This window comes from Aethalodelphis obliquidens, unplaced genomic scaffold, assembly GCF_003676395.1.
Source record: "Aethalodelphis obliquidens isolate GAN/ISIS:26980383/991018 unplaced genomic scaffold, ASM367639v1 scaffold91, whole genome shotgun sequence".
NCBI classification, from domain to species: Eukaryota; Metazoa; Chordata; class Mammalia; order Artiodactyla; family Delphinidae; genus Aethalodelphis; species Aethalodelphis obliquidens.
In genome coordinates this window covers 4,628,991-4,647,628 of record NW_020838035.1, presented here as the reverse complement: position 1 = coordinate 4,647,628, position 18,638 = coordinate 4,628,991, and the positions used below count along the sequence as shown (strand labels likewise).

General features: G+C 45.4%; 1 protein-coding gene and 1 pseudogene across 2 annotated transcripts in view; one reads left to right on the top strand and one right to left on the bottom strand.

Annotated features, from left to right (window-relative positions):
- STS (steroid sulfatase) overlaps positions 1 to 18,638 on the bottom strand; it is a 183,770-nt gene that overhangs the window by 124,448 nt on the left and 40,684 nt on the right. For both annotated transcript variants that reach the window (XM_027095477.1, XM_027095478.1), the window contains exon 2: positions 4,513 to 4,640. The gene's annotated coding sequence lies outside the window, so the exon portion shown is untranslated. The remainder of the gene's footprint in view (positions 1 to 4,512; positions 4,641 to 18,638) is intronic.
- On the top strand, positions 15,639 to 16,056 carry LOC113614157 (prefoldin subunit 4 pseudogene; annotated as a pseudogene).

Below are 18,638 nucleotides of genomic sequence, written 5' to 3'. Positions count from 1 at the left end.
GAACAGGCTCCAGCCTCACTGCTGTCCTCGCTTAGAAGACAGGACAGGTGGGGAAATCAGGGGCCGCTGTTTTTACTTACAAATCCTCCGTCCGTAAGAAGGTGCACTAGAGATGAGTATCAGCGTGGGTCCGCTGCAAGTGGATGGAACCGACGGAGACCACTCCCCACATCCCAGGGCCCAAGGAGCTTCCCAGGAGCAGCCAGCGGAGCCCTCGGGGTTCCAACAGGAACGGTTTGCCAAGCACTGAATATCGGGTTGAACGTTCTAAATGTCTTCCCTGGAATGGACGTCAAGTAGCAAACTAAGCATTGGGCTGGATTGTGTCTGTAATGTCTTCTTATAAATGGAACGCCTTGTTCCTTAAGTCTTTTCACACGCTATCTTTCTTTTTTATATTGAGGCATAGTTGACTTACAATGCTGTGTGACTTTCAAGTGTACGGCAAAAGTGATTCAGTAATACATTATATATATTCTTTTTCAGATTCTTTTCCATTACAGGTTAGTGCAAGATATTGAATACAGTTCCCTGTGCTCTACGGCAGGTCCTTGTTGTTTACCTATTTTATATGTAGTAGTGTCTATCTGTTCATCCCAACCTCCTAATTTATCCCTCCCCGCAACCCCTTCCCCTCTGGTAACCATACGTGTGTTCTCTATGCCTGCGAGTCCATTTCTGTTTTGTAAACAAGTCTGTCTGTATCGTTCCTTTAGATGCCACAGAGAAGTGATATTTGTCTCTTTCTTCACATGCCCTCTTTCGAAACGCTGAACAAAAGCACTGCTCTCGATTCTGAAGGCAGGCAGCGCTTGCCAGGGAGGACGTCAATGGGCTCTGAGAGTCTGGCACTCACGCGAGGATCCACAGACCCAGAGCGTCTGAGTTAATCGCGCTGCGGAAATCACGCAGAGACACACACAGAAGGCAAGGTACCAGAACCCTCTCCCCATGAATCCCGACACGACTCCCTCACCTGTATTCAGGGCGGAGACCACCGTCACGTGAACCCCGACCTCAGGTCAGACACAGCAGGAGCTGGGAAGGTTTGGAGGGGGGCATGGGAACTGTCACGGACACACTCTGAATGCACCTCTTGGCAAGAACCTACTGTGTGCTCAACGGTAAGTAAAGAAGCTACACGGAAAGGCAAGATGACAGCCTCCACAGTTACTTTGTAACTAGCGCGTACAAAGACATGGACTCATCATCTTAGAGCCACGGGGATGACGCTGCGCCGCACACAACCTACAACCACACGGTAGGGTGATCCACCAAAAGGGAACCAGAATATGCAGGGCCCCATGGTCAGCAGAAGCTCCCTGGAGGCAGGGACACACAACATATACCTCTAATGACTGGCCCTGTACAAAATTTTAAAGACAAAAATCAATGGAACTAAACCACCTCTTCAAACAGGAGAAGCAGAATAAAACGTCATACGTATTTCTCCCAAAAATCGTTTTTTGGAAACTATTCAACCTTACAAAATAGTTGAAAGAATAAAAACAAACCCAGGTATACTCCTTCACTTAGGACGGCTAACTGTTGACATGCTTGCTTGCTTTCTGTCTCTATGTGTACACACGTGTGTACACACACAGAGGGACCTAAGCATACATCATACATTTTTTCTACATCAGAAGATTTTAAAAGAATAAGGCATGTACTCGTATTTGTGGATCATGACATTTCAGAGGGAGCTGCATACAGGATGACGCTTCACCCCCTAAGTAGTTTGGCCCGGGTCTCCTAGAGTAAGGATAGTTTTCCCCCGACCTCGCTACCATGAAAACGAGGAAGAGTAACACTGATTCAATCAACAAACCTCCTACACAGTCCCCAAATAATTGTACCACCTGGGTCTTTTTTCCAATCCAGGATCCATTTGAGATTCAGATACCCTTATGTTTCTTGGTCTTTTGAAATCTGGAACCATTCCCTCACCCCTGACCTTTCTTGGTTTTGCATGACACTGACTTTTGGGGGTTAGAATCCAGGTTCAATTGTCTTATAGACAATGTAGTATGTCTGGATTTGTCTATTTCCTCCTGTACAGATGCAGGTTGAACCTTTCTGTCAGGGATATTACACCGGTTTTTTGGTGCCCTTCTTGTTACCTCCTATGAGGAGGTACGTGACAGCAAGGTGCCCCACTCTTGGGGGTCTTGGTTAAGAGTACAGCCACAGATTGCTCTATTTTATGTCCCAATTTACTTCTTAACGAACCTTCTCTCCGTCAGTTTCTCTGAGACACACAAAATAGCAGAGTGAGCAACAGACTGCTGGCAGGTCCCGTCAAAGAAAACGACATCTCATAACAAGCAGATTTCCTCCTGTTTTCCTTTTTAGTTCATGAGACAGCTTCAACATCCCTAAACCTTTTTTTTTTCCTGGATGGGAACGAATTAGAAATACCAGAGACAAGATCCAAGTATTTCCTTGATTATCATTAAAGTCTTTTCCACTTAAGGAAAGGGAAAGTTTTAGATATAAGAACCCCAAACTCCAGATGGTGAAGTACATTAAAATACCCTGTGAGGACGCCTTTATGCTGGTAAGATCCAATGGATATTGTTATCAGGCATTTAGGAACAGATATTTCAGCCCCCACTGAAAGACTCTCCCTTTGCATCGATGGTTACAAAAGGCTAATGCATGCTGTATTAATTTACCATGAATGAATCATGACTCTTTTGCAGCTGCGTCCTTTGAATTAGCTACTGACTCTGTCCATTTTCTCCTGAGCTCTTCTAGCTGGGTCCAAAGAATGTCAATCTCCCTCTAGACTAAAACAACCCCAAAAACATATTACTCGAAGCATTTCCCTGCAACATACAGTGGTCTTGCAGCGGAATTATAATAAGACTCTACTTAGCAGGTGCTTCAGGTTTTGAAAGCTGGGTCACAAATCAAAGCCAGCTCCTGCATTAACAAGAACTTTAGAAAAGATTCCTTAAAACCCCCAAAAGTTTGTTTCTGAAAGAGAAAAGGAACACACGATCCTTTTGAAGAACAGAAATTACAGAAATCACAATAGAAAATGAACCTCTTAAGCTGCTCAGCATTAAGAGTGAACACAAGGCACGGCTCTAAGCCTCTGTGGATGTTTGCTCCAGGATGAGAACCCTGTGCTTCTCTGTTTAAATTTAACAGAAAAAAAAAAAAAATCCTAAAAGGTGATTGTCTTTTTCCTCTCTTTAATTTGTATTCCAACTCTAATCCCTCAAAGTAGAAGACCACTGAATATTCTAAGAAGAAAGAGAGGATTAAGTTAAATCTCTTGTTGTACGGGTCAGGGTTTCTCCACGTGGCACCCGTGACGTTGGAGGCTAGGGTAACGCTCGGTTCTGTGCTGTCTGTGTATTGCGGGATGGGTGAACACTATCCCTGGCTTCCACCACCTGGATGCCAGGAGCCAAGCTCCTCCAAAGTTATGAGACCCAAAATGCCTCCAGAATTTGCCAACCTCCTCCGGAGGGCAAAGCCACCCTGCGGCGGGAGAAGGGCTGTCGTCGGTAACCCCAGAGTCCCAAGCTGCATTGTGAAGATGGTTACATCTGTCTGCACCCCATCACCTTGGCTGGCAGGATCATCAGGTACTTAACCTACTTCTCCCAAACAAAGGGCATCCTTTACTTTTCATAACCGCCCTGGGAACCTGTCCTGTGCATCTCCATTGTACAGAGGAAACCCGGGCGCAGGAAGGTTAATCCTCTTCCTGAGAACGAGACCAGCAGGTGGGGAGTTGGGATCCAAAGTCTGGGTCTCCCTGACTCCACACGGTTCCACCTCTGGGAGCCTTTGCATACCAACGCGAACCATATCTTGTCTGACAGCATTTCCGTGCCCATTCCTCCAAGCCTGCTGCTGGTGGTGGTGGGGACACTGAATGCCCCACAGTGCCCCCCTGACATCATAATGGCAGAGTATCATCAAGATGCAGCCTCTGTCTGAGAGTAGGGTGTCTAGCAGGGAATGTCACCTGCAAGGTCTTTGAAAGTTGCTTCCTTCATCCTGTCCCCAGCAATATCACACACACACACACACACACACACACACACACACACATACTCACCTGAACCAGGGGCAGCCTGCAGGAAGAAAGCTTGTGCTGTGCCTTGGGTGATGAGGCCGACACACACTGAGAAAACTCCACCCCTAAATTCTCTGAGACACGCTGATTATTACTGCTGACTAGTGTACATGCCCTCATGTACATGGGCCCAGGACAGCTCTTCTCCAGGAAAACATGTTTGTCCCCATTCCTTCTCCCCTTTAACAAAGTGACCTTTTGTTGGGAAGTCGTGTCTGAAGGAAAAGGAGAGCTGGGGCGGCTCCAAATTGATGTCACCCCTGCAATATGGTAATGTCCCAAAACACCGTTATAAAGGGCACCAAATACCCACTGGACGCAGACAATGCACGTGGTCAAGGCGACGAGAGCGTCTTGTGAATAGGCCAAGATATTCCCAGAGCCAAAGTATCCGTCCACGCGCTTCTGGTACTTACAGTGACAACAATTTCAGATGGCCTTGGGCGACGGTCCTCCAGACCTTATGTTACCGAGACCGCCGTGAGCAGCAACGGGGATGGTGGGTGCCTCTCAGCAGACAGAAACAGGGTGCACCAGGCTCATCCTGTGAATTCATCCAAGAAGAAAAATTGGACACCGAACCACCACATTCTGAAACACTTCAATGAAACGAGCGCTTTCTGGCCTAGGGGACTCCTCCTCCTGCGTGTTTTCTTCTTTCCATGCTCTGCCCAACTCCTACTCATCCACAGGTGTCAGCTGAGTGGCCACCACCTCAGAGAAGCCCCCTGTGATTTATACAATCTTTATAAAGCATGTGCCCCATGGTTGGCAAATCCTAGCCCTGTTTTTTCTTCCCCCCTCGATAGCAGTTGTCACTATTTGCAATAGTCTATTTATTTGGTTTCATTTTATTTGGTATCTGTCCTTCCCACAGGCTCTAAGAGTCAACAGGTCAGGGCTAATTCTTTGTCATAGCAAGCTCTCGCTAAATATTTTCCCAGCAGAGCTGGGGTCACAGACTACGGGGCAGGGGACTGTGCCCCCATCTGCTTTTGGAGCCAAGTAAGAATGTTTTCACATTTTTAAACGGTTGAAAAAAGGACATTTTTGTGACACGTGAAAAGTCCATGAAATTCATATTTCAGGGTCCATAAGCAAAGTCCAAAAATACTGGAACACCCATTCATTTACTTATTACCTGTTGGCCCCTATATTACAAAGTCCGAGTGGAGTAGTTGCGACAAAGATTGTTTGGCTTGAAAAGCTGAAAATGTTTTACTATCTGGCCCTTTACAGAAAAAGTTTTTCGATTTCTGGTATAGAGCCCCACCCACGACTTGAAAATGAGTTCAAAAAAAGCCAACTCAATGCCCTTCAACCTGAAGAATATATATACATATTTTTTCAAATTGTTGACATTTAGACAAAAACTAGCATGTCCCATGGAGCAATTTCTTGTGTAAATCTATTGTTTACCCTTTTAAAATAGGAAGCATAATCTCACTTGGTAAATAATATTCACAAGGGGCTTCCCTGGTGGCGCAGTGGTTGAGAGTCCACCTGCCGATGCAGGGGACCCAGGTTCGTGCCCTGGTCCGGGAGGATCCCACATGCCGTGGAGCGGCTGGGCCCGTGAGCCATGGCTGCTGAGCCTGTGCATCTGGAGCCTGTGCTCTGCAACTGGAGAGGCCACAACAGTGAGAGGCCCGCGTACCGCAAAAAAAAAAAAAATAATATTCACAAGAGAATGCTACGTTAGAGAAAAATTACTATTCCATAGATTTTTGTCAATCTAAGTCTTGCTCTATTGAAGTTCAGCTCCCAGCAACAATTTCTTGGGTTCAGTCAGTACCCCAGAAATATTTTCCCCCCAGAGATGGCATTTGAAACTGTCATCAATCTTCTGGCATGGCTTTCCATCTTAGGTTCTACTGAAAACAAATGGTGTAAAAAAAGTTCATTTGTTCCATTTTTAAAACTAGATTCCACATATAAGTGAATGAACTTTTTTACAAAACAGAAACAGATGTGCAGATCTCGAAATCAAGTCTATGGTTACCAAAGGGGAAACACGGGGGGGAACTGGTAAATTAGGAGTTTGGGACTGACATACACACACTACTATGTATAAAATAGATAACTAAGAAGGACTTACTGTACCGCACAGGGAACTCTACTCAATACTCTGCAATGACCTATATGGGAAAAGAATCTGAAAAAGAGTGGATATATATGTATAACTGATTCACTTTGCTGTACACCTGAAACTAACACAACATTTAAAATCAACTATACTCCAATAAAAATTAATAAAAGTTAGAAAAAAATTTTAGAAAAGGAATGGTGTGCTATCAGTGTTGACCCTTCGCCTCTGTCTTCAGGAATGAAGGAATCTCTGGGCATGGTCACCTCTTCTGCCCTCTCTCCAGGATATTAATTGGCAAGATTAAGATCGTAAGGACGCAGATTTGAACACGTGGGTGACGCCCCTTGCAGGGCAGGGAAGACCCACATCATCATTTTTCCTTTCTTGTGCGCACACCTTTTATTGACAGGAAACAGATTTTAAGAGATCAGCATGGAAGCCCTTTGACCCGCATTTGATACTTTATGGAGAGGAACAAACACGTCTAAAGGGATTAAGTCACAATGCCTCTCACAGTGGTATTGCCACCAGGGACTATACCTGCAGGAGGAACACACACATAGGAAAGTCTAATGGTCCATGCGCAGAGCACACTTTTCAAAATAACGCTGGCGTGTTCTCACCCGGGGCGATTTTGCCCCACAGGGGCTACTGGACGATGTCTAGAGACATTTCTCGTTCTCGCAAATGTGTGGATACTATTGGTATCCAGTGAGGAGAGGCCAGGGATGCTGCTAATTACCTTATGATGCACAGAACAGCCTCTCCCACTGCCAACCACAAACACGCATCCAACCCAGTCCCGCACCGCAAAGAACGAGCTGGTCTCAAACATCGCTAGCGCCAAGGTTGAGAAACTGCTTTAGATAATCAGTCTGGTCATCATTAAACCCGGTGTGATGCCAGAGATTGGCAAAAACGTGGATGGGGCTGGAGGGGGCGTGTCACACCAGTGTGTTCCAACAGTCACGCACAGCCAATTGTGAGTGGTAGTTCCACTATGACTGTGATAAGTTGTGTGAAAATAAAAGTCTCTGGAGACGAAATTTATAACCCAAGTTATAGCCACAGAACAAGAAAATTGAAGATCAGGGGGTTAGGTCTGCTTTATTATTAGGAACCTATATTTTGATTTAGTTCGTGAGTTAACAGTAAGCATGCTCCGTGACCCTTCCCACTGCTTATCTGATCGTCGCAACTGTCATTTACTTGGTCATTTTTTTCATCATTCTCATCCCCTCTCCAAATGAGGTTTTAGTTGTACAACACTGAAAATCACGACAGTGGTGCAAGGGCGGAGTTAGAACCCACTGTTCCTTGTCCTTGATTGCGAGACACCAAAAGCCCTGGAAACCGAAAGATTTTTGTACATTTTGTTTTTTATTTGGCAGCGAAACCCAACCTGAACCGATGAGGCATCCGTCTTGTCTCAGCCCTCGTGCCTCAGCTGTTTGCTAGTATCATGCTGCACTGTCATGAAACACTAGGCTCAAGTGCACTGGGAAAGCAGCAAAAGGAAGTTAAGACACCTCGTGAGTAACAGTGAGAGGAAAGAAGGAAGGTATTTGTCATTAGCAATAGCCCGGAAGCATGGTTATCAGATAAGGTCAGCCTCGGAGGACTCTTACTTGAAGAAGATGGTCTAGAAAGATGGTAAACAGATGAAAAGGATGAAAAGGTCAGTGGATGAAATTCGACCGATGGTTTTGCCATAGGTTTGCAGATCTGGTCCCAGGATCTATTTCCTGGGGCTCCATGAAAGACAGAAGCTGATAAGAACTTTAGTCCTGAAAATACATGTAACACGGATGAAAACAGCCCTATCTTGCCACTAAGCTATAATCCCAGAGAAACCCTTACAAGCTGTGGGAGAGAGGTCTTCTAGCTTAGGTTGATGGTCGTGAAAAAACAGCCAAGACGATGGCAATGTGAACTCAAATCACCTCTTCATCCTCACCCACACAGGAAGGGTTTTCTAAGAAATATTCCCCGAGTAGTCCAAGCACCAGCATACCAAGAGTAGACAAGCCAGGCTAGAACAAAACTGTAAAATAATATAGTTTCTAGTGTGCTCTCTCACACACTTCTTGTGAAATGGAACACTTCAGGTACTTATTTCTTCTTTGATATGAAATCTATCAAACCATGGGTTTCTGTATTCCATGAAGAGCAGATAAACATTTTCTTCCATTCTACGTTGGTTGTATACTGATAAGGGCAGAGTTAACAGTGGTGGTCATGATCACAGAATTGTGAACTACAGTGGGAAAAAAAAATCACGTAGAACAGGGGTTGGCAAACTATGACCCCCGGGTCAAACCAGCCCACTACCTGTTTTTGTAAATAACGTGTTATTGGAAACGCAGCCGTGCACACGTTCATTTATGTACCGTCTATGTCTGCTTTTGCCCTGTCATTGCACAGCTGACCATATGATCTGCAAAGCCAACAATATTTACCATGTATGTGGTCTTATACAGAAACTGTTGGCCGACCCCTGACCCAGATATGGCTAAGATATGTGATCTGTTAATTCTTGGCCTCAAGAACCAGAGATTATGGCAAATTCGCTCCACAAGAGAGACCACTCAGAAAGGACACTAGATTGACAAGACAGACTGTAATAAAAGAAGTCCCTGGGAGGGTCGATTTTCACATGACCATTTGGTCCCTGTAGACCCTATTCCCTAACCATCACCGCTTGGCCAAATAGTACAGGATGAGAGTACTAGGCTGACTCTAAGGCACCCCATCGCAAAGGTACTCGAGCATCCAGAGATCATGGACATATGTTACGGGTTCGTGTACAGCTACTTCTTACTTTGACTTGCCTACATCTCATGCTTTCCTTAGAGACAGGAAGTGCCCAAGGTGTTGATGGTCTATCCTCATACAATTTAATTTACCAGTATTTGAATACAGTGTAACTATCAGAGCAGTTGTCTTCATGTATCCCACTGGGAGAAATAGTCATACATTTTTCGGCAGGAATATTAACACGTTTGATTTCAGAGTGCTGCCACCACCTGCTGAGGGGGTCCTATGAGCTACAGAAAAGGCACTTGTTACCTTCTAAAGCATGCATAACTCAATTCCAAGCTCCAGTCCTTGGAGTCCTGGCTCCAAGGACTTCAGATAAGAAATTGTGTATCGATATTCAACTGTGGAAATCCTGGGAATTTAATCAGAGTGACTGCCAAGATGTCACTATATATCAACGACATCTGGAATCAGACCAAATTAGACAGCTGCACCCCTAATTCACAGAAGCCCCTTCAAAAGCAACAAAAGCCACGTGGTATTTCCCTGTCTCCCAGGGTGGAGACTCAATTATGTTGCTGGGAGGCTGGGTTGATTTCAAACCCACAGTCGAAAATGTTAGGATTTTTCATAGTTCAGTCCAACTGCCAAGTGGCATTTATGCCTGAAATGGGGCCGAGTATGAACTTATGACACAAAACAAATTCCATAAATCAGCTAAACAGAATAACGTTGACCCAATGAGGGGAAAGAATTACAACCACGCAACTGTCTTTTTTTGCCATGGGTGGGGACAGTTTCCAATGTGCCAACAAATTCAATTTGTGTTGTCTTCATCTTACTCAGGCCATTTTCTGGTTTGCTCTGGAGGTTGTTACTGTCTTCATTCTATTCTAAGAATATTGTAATTTTCAAAGGGTCAGTTGGTCATTTGATACTTCAAGAAATGGAAGGCTCTCAGGCTCAGGTAATTGTTTTCACTCATATGTTACAGAAAGAAAACATCTCCATTTGCAAAACTGCATACTGGAGATGCAATTAATATCTCCCAGAACCTATTCTGTGTGCTATCCTAGTAAAACCTTTAACTATGGAATCAAGCACAGGGAGGTCCTGTTTAATAACTTGGACGATCTTGGGTGAACGATTTTGCCCCTGAGTCTCCATTTTTGAGCACATTTACATCTTCTCTCCCTAAATCAACTGAGCCATTCTCCCCATGGAGGCCACATCTTCTTTGTACTTCCCATTGTCCAAAAGGCTGTGTGTAGCAGCAGACAGAAGGGGGATCTCACTAAATGTTTGCTGCATTTATGTCTTCAATTAGTTGTACGACAAGTTCTGAAGGTTTCTCCTGGGGAACTAGCAAGAGTCTTGGGGAATTCAGAAGTTTCACGAAGAACTGGAAATGAAGAGGGAGTCCTTGGTGTTCCAGTGGTTAGGACTCTGAGCTTCCACTACCGAGGCGCAGGTTCGATCCCTGGCGGGGGCACTAAGATCCCACAAGCTTCGAGGCGTGGCCAAAAGAAAAAAAAAAGAACTGGAAATAAAGAGCTGTGGGAAACTATTATAATTATCAACCTCTATAAAAACTGTAAATGTGAAAACAAATTGAGTAAGATATACAGCTTGACTACGGTTGCCAGCAACCCCTGGTGTTTCTGGGCTTGTAGACCCGCCACTGTAAGTTCTGCCTGCATCAGCACGTGCAGTTCTCGCCATGTATCTTCCCATCATTCTCCCTCCGCAAGGCTCTATGAGTCTCTTTATAATGACACAGCCGCACTGGATCGGGGCCCACCTGACTCCTGTGGGACCTCACCTTTACTATGTACATCCTCAGCGACCCTACTTCCAAATAAGGTCGCATTCCAAGGTTCTGCCAATAACTGATTGGCAGCAGGGGTTGGGGAGAGGGTATCACTCTTCAACCCAGAACAAGCAGCCTTCTCCAACAATGGATGGGTATCCCCAGTGTACCCACCTCCTAGAATACAGGGAGGGAGAAATGGAGGAAAGCTAGAGCTGATCAAGAACTCACCCACCTTTCTCCTATCTGCAGGTTGTCCCAAATTTCCTCATTTCTACCCTGTCTTAAACCAGCATCCGTAAAGCAACCCCAGGACGCTTACACATCCCACAGGCATTCACTGTTGTTCAAAGCACTTTCCTACCCATCCCACCTGTAACAGGCTGTGTTTGTGAAAAGACTATTTCCCCTGGTTACAGGTAAAAGGACCTGGGCGGGGCGGGGGGGTCAAAGTTCTGAGCTAACGCTAGATTCCATTTCCAAGTCTAGTCAGATACATTGGTTCAAAAGCTATGACGGACACCTGCTGGTAGCAGCAAGTTATAGTCACTCCATGATAAGGAACATCCATCCTCTGGGGTTCAGGGGGAGCCCAGCTCCAGGCACTTTAGGGCACATTATTAACACTGAGCCAACACCTAAAGCACACACCTGTACACTAGCTTCACGCGGCTTCTCTTCCTCTAGATTCTGAAGGACTCTGGCACCCACTGTGGGATGAACTGCTTCATGAAAGACACTATAAGACGGCCATTGATTCTGGATGGATAAAGCCTATATGGCAAAATGCTGACAACTACTGAATCTATCATCATCATCTGTAAACCCATCAACTATTGAATCTATCATCATCATCCGTAAACCCATCAACTATTGAATCTATGATCATTATCCGTAAACCCTTCCACTGTGGAATCTGTGATCATCTGTAAACCTTTCAACTATGGAATCTATGATTGTCTGTAAACCCTTCAATTATCGACTATCATCAACTGTATACCCTTCAATTATTGAATCTAGGATCATCTGTAAGCCCTTCAATTACTGAATCTATGGTCAATGATGAAGGATATAAACATGATCATTCGTTCACCTGAGATTTAAGTGGGGGGAAAATTTGTAACAAAAAGTTGGGTAGAGCCTTAGGAAACAGAAACAAAGTATAAACTATAACCTTTTTTTAAAAGGCCATCCCCATGAAGAAACTAGGGGTAAGACAGGAATAAAGACACAGACCTACTGGAGAATGGACTTGAGGATATGGGGAGAGGAAGGGTGAGCTGTGACAGGGCGAGAGAGAGGCATGGACATATATACACTACCAAACGTAAAATAGATAGCTAGTGGGAAGCAGCCGCATAGCACAGGGAGATCGGCTTGGTGCTTTGTGACCACCTAGAGGGGTGGGATAGGGAGGGTGGGAGGGAAGGAGACGCAAGAGGGAAGAGATATGGGAACATACGTATATGTATAGCTGATTCACTTTGTTATAAAGCAGAAACTAACACACCATTGTAAAGCAATTATACCCCCAATAAAGATGTTAAAAAAAGAAAAAAGGCCATCCACATAGCACCAACTCATGGGACAAACAAACTTCATCTCGGCCATGACGATGAGGTTCCTGAAACCGCCTTGGACTTGCAAGGCCAGCGGTAAGTCAATAAACAGCCTGAATGTGCCACGATGTCGGGGTGTGCTCGCGTTTTGCCAGGTGTCTGACGGTGATGTCAGGTGGTGGGCCGGGCACTCCACCAACGGCTGATGGCCACACGTCACACACCTGTATCCTTACACTTCAGTGGGCTTTGCAGCGTCCCGTCCTTGCTCAGGACACGTCCTTGGGGTGTTTATGTCAACACCTCATGGAAGGTCACGGTTCTCTAAAACAGCAACCCTCATATTTTTCAGCCGTAACCGTTCTTGGCATGACTTCACCTTATTAACTGGCATTTTCACGATGACCGCTTCATCGTGAAATGGGGCTTCACTTTACCTTGGGACCCGGCAGCTGGCAGACCAGTCTTCATAGTCTTAACATTTTATGCTAACCGTGATAACTTACTGAACTGATGTGTGTAGAATTTTCAAAGCATCGATGGCCAACACCACTTCTGTTTTGCTGTCTGCCCACGGACTTGAGTCCCACACCCTTGGGTCGGCAGATATACTGGCCCTGCCGACTAAACCATGAAGCGTTCCTCAGTGGATGCTACCGCTGCCTTTCTCTACAGAGATGGGCTTGAGTTAGGGCATTGAGAAGCAGGCCATGAGCGAGAAGCACCAGCTTTGGGCTTTCCTTGCCGGTCACGGGCTGTGCGGCTGCACCCCGCAAGCTCTGTCGCTACCCAGCTGCGAGACGGAAGAAAGAGCGACAGTGGCACCGATGGTTTACTGGATGGGGGAACTTAGACGTAAGAAGCAAAGGGTCCTGGAGCAACACCCCCGCTGTGTACAGCACAGAACACACAGGACATGGCAAGAGTCTCTGCAAGCGGCGGGGGAGAAGGAGGCTACCATTTATAGAGGGAATAAACATGAGGTGGGCTCATCCGTTACCAGGGAAACCAGGAGCCCACAGCCCCTCAGGTTAACAATCATCACGAGGGCAGATGTCTCCCTTTAATAAACCAACAGGTGGGGCAGCTCTGGCCTAAGGGGCAGGGGCCAAGCACGGTCCTGTGAGTAGGGTGTAGGCAAAGCAGGGACTGGTCAAGCAGGGGACGTACAGGGAACAAGAGAACAGCCATACTGAGTGGCCTGACCATATATAGGCTGATAAGTGGCGTCTGACTCAGGAGGACGGACAGTCTGTCAACTTTTGAGTGTGGATTTAAAGACGAGATTTAGAGGCAGATTCATGATTACTTGCTTTCAGTGTAAAATTATTCATCTAGGGTAGCTGGGGGGATTTATGGAACATGCCAGCTCCCTTAGGGGAAGACTTTGATGAATGACCTAGTACTCGATTACCACCCCCTACCCCAAAGTGCAGTCACATTCATTAAAGTAACCCCTGGTTTTGGTTTTACAGCTCGGGATATCTGATCTCAAATTGTAGCCTGGGAACTCTGCAGAATATGGGTGTTTTGGCTCAAACCAAAGGGCCGGACTCTATAGAGTCCAGGAATTAAAATCCAAAGGGCCTCAATCTACAGGTGAGACGATGGAGCCCCGTGAAAGGTGAGTGCCTGACCCAGGGTCACACAGGAAGGCAGCTGACACTGCAGCAGACTCCCAGGGCTCCTTCCAGACCCCGTTTTGGCTCCCCACGTGGCATCACCAGCCTTCCCCACAGGGGGAATATTCCTACCCGTTGACATGTGGCCAACTGTGGCAGCAGAGGGCAGCTCAAATCAGGTGCCGGCGTTCACCAGGAAATGACTTTAACAAGTGTGAACAATGCTGTTTCCTGGTGTCTCACCCCCCAGTTGGTTTTAGAAACCAAAGAGGTCACAACACCATTCAGACAGATCTAGTGAACAGAGAGAAAACCGGAGGTCAAGGACTGGAGAAAGCTAACTATGACCTTCTCGAGAAGTCGGTCAAGAAAGCAGAAAGTTTTATCTCAAGAGAATAAGGGCAGAGGCAACAGCCGGAGGAAAACCGATGAACTGGGGTCACGGAACCACGTGATGCCCCCGTGGCACTCGGCACTCGTAGGGAGCGTGCACAGTAGGAGAGGCTGCTGGGAGCCGCAATTCCCTTCTTTGTGCCGACAGCAAAACAGCTCTTTCCCCAAATTAAGCTCAGCTTAGAAGCGCTACATCACTGAACAGAATTACTGCCTCTCAGCGTTGAAGCTCTCGTAGGTATAAAAATATGGAAAGGGCAAAACTTTATGTTTTTGCTAATGCCCCACGATAATGAACATTCTGATTCTGTATAAGTGTTCTATGTCGACAGAAGGAATGTGTTTACTGCACCGTAACCCTCCATCTCTCTCTGATCTATCAGATGTCCCTGAACTGTCCCCAAGTACAGTGACCTGAGGAAAAAAGTTTCCGCTGTGTAAAATCAATGTGGGATGAGGCGGCAGGAAAAGTCAATGTTCACACTACTTGTTAGGGGACACATAAATGTTATTACTTCTGTAATAATTTCATTTTAGCAAGCAACACAATTGGCTATTAATGAGCTGAACGCAGAAATAGCTAAGGGATATATGCCCACAGAAAACTAGCCGGCCTCCCTGCAATGGAATGTTTACAGAGGCGACGTGAAAGGTGAGGCTCACTGAGTGAAATGGAAACAGATTTTGGAAGCATCCGAAGGCCAAAAGCAAGAGTTTCTTCCAAAGTCAGACTAGGTAGGTTTTCAAAGAAAACGGAGACACATTGTGAGCAAATTACTCTCACAGAGGCAAAATGGGTAGATTTTGATCGAATAAGTTTGGCAGAAAATGAGACCAGGGAGGACGTGAATCCAATAATCCAGGTTATGAGTCTTCCAACTGGGGCTCACCGACTCCTAGGAAGACACAAAGACTTGCGGGGGCATGGGTATGTGGGGAAGGGATGCACCCTAAGGGAATCTGCTGACAGATTTTCAACTTCCATTTATGCTCTGCTCCAAAAACGTGCTGCCTGGGTTTCCACCCTCACCTTCTTCCCCTTGGTACAAAAGGCATCGCTGGCATCCTGGCTCTTACCGTGGAGATCACCCCAGGATATAAAATCCTTTCAAGTGCTTCAGGGACAATGTGAAATCTTGGTATCAATGGGGTATTGGCCAAAGGGCCAAGGGTGAGTCCTTTGCGACTAGATTGGTCAGGGAGTTGCCAGGAAACATGGAAATGGTTCTAAAGTGCCAATACAACATCCACTTTCAAGGAACATTCTGGATGGAATGGAGACGAATTAAAGAACAAAGAACCACCCAAGATGGCGGCCACCATAAAAAGGGCAGGTGCAGAAGACATCAATGTGGCTTTGGGGAGATTAAACAGGAGATTAAAAAAACAAAAAAAATTTGCACAGAATATAAGTAGAGTCACAGAGCTGAAGGAAGAAATAGAAGTGAAGAAAGAAACAACTCCAAAAGTTCGAAGATGCTTGTGAGTACATCAGGCTTGCAGACGATGACCGCTTAGTGATACCTCATCAGATTGGTCTCCCTGTGTTTTCATCAGTCACTCTCAAGAAGAAACAGGAGAAATGTTAGAAGAAGCAAAGGAAAATCTGCAAGAAATTGGCGCCTTAGAATCCAGAGTGGAGTCATTTCAGTGGGAGTTGGCAGATTTGAAAGTTCAGTTATGCAGAACTGGGGAGAAAAGTAAACCTTGAAGCTCATGAAAGTTAAACACCTAATAATACTTTAAAAATGTGTTTAATAAACATGAATACTGTTTCTAAGAAAAAGAACAAAGAACCAGGTAAGTACAGAATTTGAGGGTGAGTGGAGAAGCAAGATAGGAAGATGGAAAGACAATTGTGAACTTTCGCCACAGACAGGGCTATAGTGCCCAAACGCCCCCCTTATTGGATGAATCCAAATAGTGCATTGCAGTGAAACTCCTAAGATGAGCATCGGCAGATGGTGGCCATGGAGTCAGAGAGGTACTTCAGAAACTAAGCCAGCCAGGTGGATGACTAACTGGATAAGGGAATGGGGGGATGGACATGAATGCTTCCAGCACATGGACTGAAGGTACAGCGATTTGGAAAAGAGCAGCTAAAGGCTAAATTTTGCACATGCCTAGTTTGGAAAATATTTGTAGCTCATGTCACAGGAAAAAGACAATAAAATATTGTCGCCATTGTCAATTACTAAGGGCTACCAATGTGCTAGGCATTCTCCTAATACCGTGACTATATATTACCTACGATCCTGATACTATAAATATGTATCATCTGTGTTAACCTAAATTATCTATCATCTATTATTCCTTCCCATTTTACAGAAGGGGAAACTGACATTTACAGAAGTTCTTACCAACTCAGCTTGTATGTAGAAAAGGTGGGATTGAGATATAGGTTTTGTATCTGGAACGGTGCCTACCATCACTCACGATACCAGTATTGTCTCCCCGGATACTAGAATGAGGGGAGAAAGCAGAGCACAGGATAGGGAATTAGGAAACAGGACTAAGGGTGACATTTGATGCCATGGCTGTGGGTGAGATTGCCCAGCGAGGGGAAACAGAAGAAAAGAAGGGCATAAGACATAAGCGTGAGTAAACTGAAACTTCCAGGGGCAGAGGTGGGGAAAAGAACCAGAGAACGCAGCTCAGAAAGCGCATGCTGAAAGGTATGCAAAGAACCAGAAGTGGGAATCATCGAAAGGAAAAGATCCTGGAACTGGCAGTAAGACGGTCAAAGGTGACCTTGGGAAAGAAGATCCAGGAGACGCCAAGCCAGTTAGATAGAGGTAGAGATGAAAGTCTGTGACGTGGACCTGAGGGGATAAAGAGGATTGATTAAGAAGGTGGCTTTGGGAAGCCAGAAGGGATCACTGAGGCAGCCTAAAATCTAAGGCAAGTCTAAGGATTAAAGGGAGAGAGGTGAGTCCCATTTGTCAACAGCCATTGGCTGGCCAGTCCCTTAGTTAGTTTGCTTGTTTGTGTATACTTTTCAGAGTTTCAGAGGTAGCAAAGTTTCCCGCTACCCATGAGAGTCTGTGAGGCTGTGATCCTGGGGGATCCCAGGAGGGGGTTGGATTTAAAATGCCGGGGAATGCAAAAGGGGTCTCAGCTCATGTGAGTAGATCAAACAGCAAGCAATCCCGAAGGCACAGCCCAGGATATGAGTCAACATTGTGCAGTGGATCAGGTGAGCATTTCCACGTGATGGTCTCCAAGAAACGTACCAGCACCATGTGGAGTCAGACACATAAAGTGAATAGGGCCGATTCCAGGTGGGGCTCTGTGACATCCGCCGGTACGGCTTCAGAACTTTGAAAATACAGGTGCTGTTTAAATGGATTTTTACCTTTCTAAGGATTAGGTCTGATGCAGTGGGCATGCTGTCCCATCCAAGGGCATGTAAATTGCCCAGGTAGACTTGGGAACTAGAGCACCAGGTGAGTATTTTGAGGAGTTTGTTTGGGGTTTTTGGTCTTCCTGACATGATGGAGATCTGAAGCCATTTATTTCATGATTCTCTGCCCTTCCCCAACCTCCCGAATACTCCCTTTCAAAGTCTGGGTTCATTAGAGGGAAACCCTATTTTGCTAGGCCGATTTCTTGCTTTCTCCCTCCTCCGCTGGACCCTTTACAGATTTGTGATTGCAATGGCAGACATTCATGTCTGAGTCCATTTTAATGCTTGAGTCATTCCTTTTTCAGAGTCCCTGGCGAGGAGATATTATCTATTTTTATCTGAACGACTCTAAACCCCAGGGCACGCGTTGGCCATTCACTATTATAGATTTTAAAAGAGGTCACCTCCTTCTGAGGATTTCTATCACTTCGCTTCACCAAACAATTCTTCCTGGTTTATCACAGTCAATTTCAGAGCAATATTTTATCTGTGGGATAAAGTTTCCAGAAAGAAGAGAGTTTATCAGATATTAAGCTTTTAGCTGGGCAGTACTTCCAGCCGATGTCCAGGAGCGAAAGTCCCAGATCACCAGTAGATCAGGTTTCTGTGCCAGTTTCATTATCTATAGGTAAGAACTCATTATTCACTGCCTGGACCAGGCCTGGGAGTCTACTGTATAATTGCAAATTATCTCACTTGGTATCTTCTCTCTTTTGAAAATCCTTACCAAATAATACCCTAGCATGCTTCCATGTCCAGATTTCAAGTTTTGATTTTATTTACAACTGTGTAATTTGCCCATATTCAGTGCATTTCCCTTACTCCTACAATTAGCTGTGCCTTTTGAAATAACTGTACATTTGTTCAAATGAGAGCAGTCTGAGATAGACAAGTAATGATCAT